At 31.9% G+C, this 7248-nt stretch overlaps 1 pseudogene; it reads right to left on the bottom strand.

Annotated features, from left to right (window-relative positions):
* Positions 1-3165: 3165 nt before the first annotated feature.
* On the bottom strand, positions 3166-6293 carry LOC108720929 (atrial natriuretic peptide receptor 1-like; annotated as a pseudogene).
* Between the last annotated feature and the right edge of the window lie 955 nt (positions 6294-7248).

The raw sequence follows: 7248 nt of genomic DNA on the forward strand, positions 1-7248 counted from the left end.
ACTATGTGAAGATGATTTTGATCGTCGCATTGAATTTTGCGAAAGTATGATGTTAAATATCGATAGAAATCTTTTATTTGTAGTCAACATTATTTTTTCAGATGAAGCTACTTTTGAGCTAACCGGGAATGTAAATCGACATAATTGCAGATATTGAAGCGATGAAAATCCTCATTGGATGTACGAGACACATACTCACAACAGAATCAGCAAAAAGTCAACGTATATGCTGGAATTTTAAATGAAGCCATTATTGGGCCTTTCTTTAAGGTAATTAAGGAATAATTTCTTAAAGGTAATTTAAACACTGACAATTACTTAGCTATGCTTCAAGATGAAATAGTTCCGGCAATCCGAAACATCGCTCGTCAAAACTTCAATGACATTTGGTTTCAGCAAGATGGAGCGCCATCTTACTACGGTTTACGAGTACGCCAATATCTGAACGAAGTTTTTCCGAATAGGTGGATAGGAAGAAGGGGTTATATTGAATGGCCAGCACGATCACCTGATCTAAATCCACTCGACTATTTTTGTGGGGATATTTAAAGGGAAAAATTTATAATACTAAACCTCGAAATCTTAATGATCTACATCAACGAATAATAAATGAATTTAGAATCATGCCTTGCGAATTCTGTAGAAATGCAGTCTTAAGTTTTTATAATCGTCTAGCATATTGTCAGACTGTAGAGGGACGCCAATTTGAGTATTTGCTATAATATGTAATATTCTTTTAACCCTAGCTCGCCATACTGGAATATGACGTATTTAATGCGATTTTTCACATTGCAATTCAAATTTTAACTTTTTATGATGTAATTTAAGAATAAAATATTTTTTGTTTCATCTGTGTTTATTTGTTCTTGTCTTACTCTAGAGATATCAATTTTGTATGTGATAAGTTAAAAATATGTTTTCTATTCAGAGACGTAACTTGACGAAGTTCCAGATCCCGGTGGGGTCTAGCCGAGAAAGTAATTAAAAACTGGTAGGTAAGGCGAGCTGGGTTAAAGGAATGACAAATGCTCAAACGAATGACAGTCGATTTACTATTGTCTTTATTTCTAAAAGATTGATTGAAAAGTCTTGTCGCTTGCGTAAGACCTCCTATGACCACCCTATCCTCGCATCATTAAAAGGAATACGAGCACCTTAGCTTAGGTAATGCTAATGCCGGTTCCGTAACTTTCAACTCTCATAACTTGAAAAGTACTGATTAAAAAGAGGCTTTATTATAGTGTTTTGGAAAGTTCCCGGCCTCAGCTATTAGATTCTAAAATAAAAAATAGTGTTTCGTTTAAAAAAATTGATTTGACCTTAACTTGACCTTGGTGGTACCATCCAAGGTCAAATTGATAAGGTCAGTCAATAGATCATTTTCAACCTTACAACTTTTGTATAAAACATTTTTCTCAAAAATGATTACTTTTCAAGATATTTAAATCCTCCGGGTCCGGGACTTTTTCTACACCCTGCATATATGCAGGTTACATTTTATATATTTTATATTATTTATATTTATTTAAAAATAATTTTAATATAGTACTGTTTATTGTTTATATTACTGTTTATTTATTTTGTTTTGCAACTCTTCTTATTCTGTTACCTGAGCGATGGAACCATTCTTTGATGGCTTCTTCTAACTCTGCAGACGTCGAACCTGATAACCGTTTCACTGAGTCTGAAATATGTACAATTAAAATTGCATTAATAAAAATAAAAATATAAAATAATATTTTAACCAATTAAATATAAGGCAACAGATTTGTTCTGATTGATTACACTTTTCCACTTTAAAAAAAAATACAGATTTTTTTTAAATAATCAACCAATGAGAACTTGCACGTTTCGTATAAGTGTAAAAGTATAGGTAGAGCATTATAATATAGGTATTCGCATCCGCCAGGATCCTGGCGGATGCGAATTTTGAACACGTACATTTTTTCCCATTTTCTGTATATATTTATTGTACAAAGTTTATAAAAATAATATTAAATCATAAAAATAATTATTTGAGAAAGAAAGAAAGAGAGAGAGAGAGGAATAAAAAATAGAATATAAAAATAAGTTATCATTTTATACTTAAGAATTGTGCAAATTATAGTTAATACAGAAATTAAAAGTAAATATATATGCGATGTGTTGAAAATAATTTCTGCAACAATAAAATATATTGATAATTTCTCTTTATTTTTTACGAATATACATTTTAGTTTAACATTTTCTTGATGTTTTCTAAACGTTCCGAAGAGAAGTACAAAAGGAAAGAGAAAGAAAGACATTGTGTGTACATATATATATATATAATATATATATATTGTCTAGTTCCGGATCGCGATGCGTGCGCCAATCGCGCCTATCTCGAATGATATTGGCAACCTTCCTTATCGATCTAAGATCGCCAATCGGTCGATCTTATTTCGTGGCGCTGCGACGCCACTTACACTTCCGTCTCCGTTTTCGGTTAGAACAATAATGGCGAATTAACGCCGCGTGCGTCGGAATAAAGGTCTACATTTTCATAAGTGTGTTACTTCAATCCATCCTACCTAAACACGACTTTCAGAGTCGTAACATATATGAAAATAAATATTTTCCTGAAAGTAAATGAACATTGCTGAAAAATATTTAAAAATAATATTTTTCTCTTTTTGATTACTAACGATTTGTTGATTCTTTTTGTATAACGTTAGAAAAATTCATCTGTTTTTACATATAATGTTTGGCGGTTATATGAAAGTAGTTAGAGACAAAGATACTTATATTAACATTGACTAGACATTTAAGAAGCACGAGCCTTTTATAATTGTACTAACGTAGGGAATATATTGTCGTTATGCGTTGGGAGAGTAAAAAAAATATATATATATATATATATCATTGTTCTGTTTTAACTAAATACATTGATATCTATGTGTAATGTTTATACGTGCACTTTGGTTCTTTATATACTGTAAGCGAGAAACTTTTTATTGTAAATCTTTTAGAATAGTTAAAGTGTACCGTACCAATTGGCACTAAATTATGATAGGCAAATTATGGATTATGTTGTTTTTTTATGTATCCGGTGTATTTGTTTGTGTTCTTGATTGTTAAGTTAATTCTACAGATATATTCCTATACATATAAATGAAGCATATAATTCCATAAATTTTGTTATCATGTTTAATATCGTTTGTGGTGATTTTAAATCTCTGAATCCAAGCGACCACCCGGATAATAGATTAGTGGTGTCATCACATCCCACCTATCGATTTCTTTGTATGACTGCACCGCTCTCTTTTGAGCATTCAGTTGTGCTATGCTATGCTTGGGACTGTTAGGTACCGATTTACAAGTAAGTTGGAGTATCCCGGGTGTATTGAAGCGGAAACTTTTGGCTTCAGGACGTAGAAAACATGACTCGTTACCGAAGATCAGATTGCTTCGAAATAGCGATACGTTCTTGATGTTTGACGACAATTCGTGTTTCATCAGTTCCGGCTGGGTTTCCTGATCGTAGAGCTTCTCGACGCAGGGACATGAATTGCTGGAGGATTGCCAGTTTTCCATACAGGACGATCGTAATACGCATGAAACCTTCGTTTTGCATGGACTGTTGTCGGCTATTGATTTTGATTGACTCACCCTGGAGCCTTTTTGATCAAGTTGATCTGAACTGGTAAATCGCAAACGTTTCGGAGAATCGCTGGAACATCTCATGAAAGTTAATCTGACGAGAGATTTGTTCTTTAGAGAACTTCGAGGAATTAGAGCCACGTTGATTTTTTTTACCGCTTTGTTTGCTTGCTCTTTCCTTGCTATGCTCGCTACGTAATATCGGATCTTCTCCGATCAACCAATATATTAGACGTTCGCTTTTTTCTTTCATGGAAACCACTCCTCGTTCTATAAAATTAAATCCTCCCAGCTGATCTAACAGCTGCTTCGTCTCATAGCTCCTCCTTCCTCTCCTGCACTGAATTTTAAGCGCTACAAAAACACAGATCAGATTTGTGTGTATTAAGAATTATGTTTTTTTTTAATCATCTCTATAATATTTAGACAAGAAATAAAGATTGAAGCTATTATATACAGGATGTTCTATACATTCTGAAGCTATTATATACAAGAGCATAAAGTATCATATCTTGTACTTCGCGGGCGTAAATTTTGAAATACCCTTTATATATAAGGTTTTGCAATTTCAATTATTTGTGACATGTTTATATATTTACATTTATTTTGTTTAATTAAATGTACTTTAAAAAATAATTTTTAATAATACTCACGTAATCCTGTAGACTCCATCCGACTAGCAGTGTTTACTGTATCACCGAATAAACAGTACCGTGGCATTTTTAATCCAACAACGCCAGCGCATACTGGACCTACCAAAAAATTATTATTACTCATTGTTATTAGACATTCTTTTCGCTTTAAAACATACCGGAATGTATTCCTATGCGAAGTTGTAATTTATCAAACGGTCTGTGACGTATGATAAACTGTTTAATGGCATCTAAAAGACACAACGACATGCTCGCTATTTCACTAGCATGCTGAATATCATTTCTTATCAGCAAACCGCTTACCTAGGAGACAAAATTTGATTGAGACAACGGAATTAAATGACGGAGTTATTGGATAGTCTTTTTAATACACAATTTTCTTGTCCACTACAAAGTTATATTTTAAATAATTGCCATAAACAATTTTGCTTTCGTAATACTCACCATAAGCATCTCCGATTGTCTCGACCTTATAAACGTCATAGTTTTGTATCGTCAAGTCGAAGCATGTATATAAATCATTCAGGAAGTCAACTATCTGCGCGAAAGAAGTAGGGTATGTAGCTATGTATAATTATGCATATGTATAACTATATATACTCTATGTATATGCGCATATATATAGAATATATAAAGAGCAAACTTTCCAAATACACATTCTGTCCAAAATTTCATTTTTTTAGTTAGAGGTGGCGTAGTGTTCAATGTTAAAAGATTCATATTATAAACTATTCTGAGATGTTCAGAAAGCATTTTTTCATCGTTAGTTTATATGTTGAAAAAACATAGACATTTCGAAGTGCATTATATTTTTTAATTAAAGACAAACAAAATGCATTTATTAACATTTTTAGCAATTGTTTAGCAAATTTTGTTTAATATTTCACATCCCACTTCTGTAAAGTGCGTAATTTTCTTGTGTAAAGAGTTTCTTTCTTTCTCGTTTTTTGAAAATTACAAATTTTGGACAAAACGCATTTTGAAAGTCTGCCTCTCATATAGTTATACATATGTATAAATATATATATATTATATATACATACATATATTCTTAGTAGGAAAAATGAACGAGTTTACAGCAATCAATAATACATTTATAATTATATATAAAAATTACCTCTAATGGCGTGCTTTCCGCATGGACGTAAAATCAACTATGTCGCTGAAATAAATGGTAACGCAGTCGAAACTTTCAGCCTCTACTTTGTGTCCCATTTTTAGTTGTTCAGCTACGTAACGCGGTAACATTTCGTATAGCAATGCATCTGTTTTCTTTTTTTCTTCAGTTAATTGGTCTGTCCGTTCGTTAACAAGTGCTTCAAGATTATTTGTATATTTTTCCATCATCGCCATCACATTGTCTACGATATTCGCTTTTCTAAAAGGAAAACATAAGCGAACGTGATTAAGTAAAAAGTAGATTTAATAAATTTTTGAAAATATTGCTTTCCTTGATACGGATTAATTATATATATATATATATATACATTATTTAATTATGGATTAATAAAATACTATTTTGTGTATATATTGTGATATTAACAAATATATAATATTACAAAAAACTCACATGCCCTTTTATAGCGGTCCCAATTTGTGTCTGATCATTTTAAAATCTGATGGACGGAGTTCCGGATTTTCTGACCAGCATTCGAGCAAACATTTACAAACGAAATCGAACGTATTATCCAGTTGATTCAATGGCGGTCTGTCATTATTTCACATGAGAAAAAAAAAGAAAATTTCTTCAAATTTTTTAATAAAAATTATAAAGTTATATAGTTTTTACAGTTATATTTACAATAGCTTACCTAAACGGTGATGTTTCATAATCTGTTTTTTTTACTTTTGTTAATATTTCATCTGTTGATAAATCAGTGATATCGAATGGTCCATGTCGTCCTTGTAGTTCGTACAAAACTGTGGCGAATGAATATACATCCCCTCTTTGCAAATCACGAACATTCAGCTTCAAGGGAGAAGTACAGCGTAATAATTCAGGTGCTTTGTATAGCAACTCTATATGGAAGTGAATTAAATATAGGGGAGATTTGCTAAATCCATATTGATCGCTTAAACCTAAAGGCTGCGTCCTAACCAAGCTTACAGAGCTGTCATGCTATGTAAGCTTGGATAGGATGCTTGTACGGTATTACTTTTTTCGGTAATAATTGTTTTTCTACTTAAAATATTCATCAGTGACGAATTAAACATTTTGCCGCCCCTAGGCACCAACATCTAGCCGCCCCCAGGTGGCTTCATTAATTTATAAATTTGATAAAAGGGAAAATGGATTTAAAAAATGATTTATATCCCCGCATTAGCTAGTAAAAACATTCAATAATCCTTAATAAGTAATATAAATATAATACATTTTTAACTGTATATTTAAAATATCGTTTCTGATCAAATATGCTCGGTGTAACTGATGCAAAAACGTTAGATTAATAAATTAAAAATTTATCTCAACTATGACAATCTTGCGTTTCGCGGGTTTTCTCCGTGTCCAGAAAGTATGTCACGTTGCGTTGCGATCTAAATAGATTCCAGCTTAATTCTCCCCTACATGCATCGATAAAATAATATTTTGTTTTTATATTACCCCGAAATCAGAAAGAATTTTATCATCCTTGGAAATGAAACACTTTAACCTAATACACGATATATGATTGTAATGTTAAATTTTCCTTGTATTATTACTTGTTTCTCGTTTATTTCATATTTTTGTTACTAAAAATGCTGCCTATACTAAATAAAAAATATAAAATATTGATGAAATCGATTTAGGAGTTTACGCTCTGTAAGCTATATTATTTATATAATACAATATACTCGTATATACAGGGTGTCTCAAAAAAACGGATCGAAATACAATGGGGACGTAGATTGGATCAAGGGGAACAAAATAGTTTTGTACCATTTTGCAGTTGACGCAATATTTAACGAGATATTAACGTTTAAAGATAGGCGAATA

The sequence above is a fragment of the Mycetomoellerius zeteki genome, unplaced genomic scaffold (assembly GCF_001594055.1).
Source record: "Mycetomoellerius zeteki isolate Tzet28-1 unplaced genomic scaffold, Tzet1.0 scaffold1036, whole genome shotgun sequence".
NCBI classification, from domain to species: Eukaryota; Metazoa; Arthropoda; class Insecta; order Hymenoptera; family Formicidae; genus Mycetomoellerius; species Mycetomoellerius zeteki.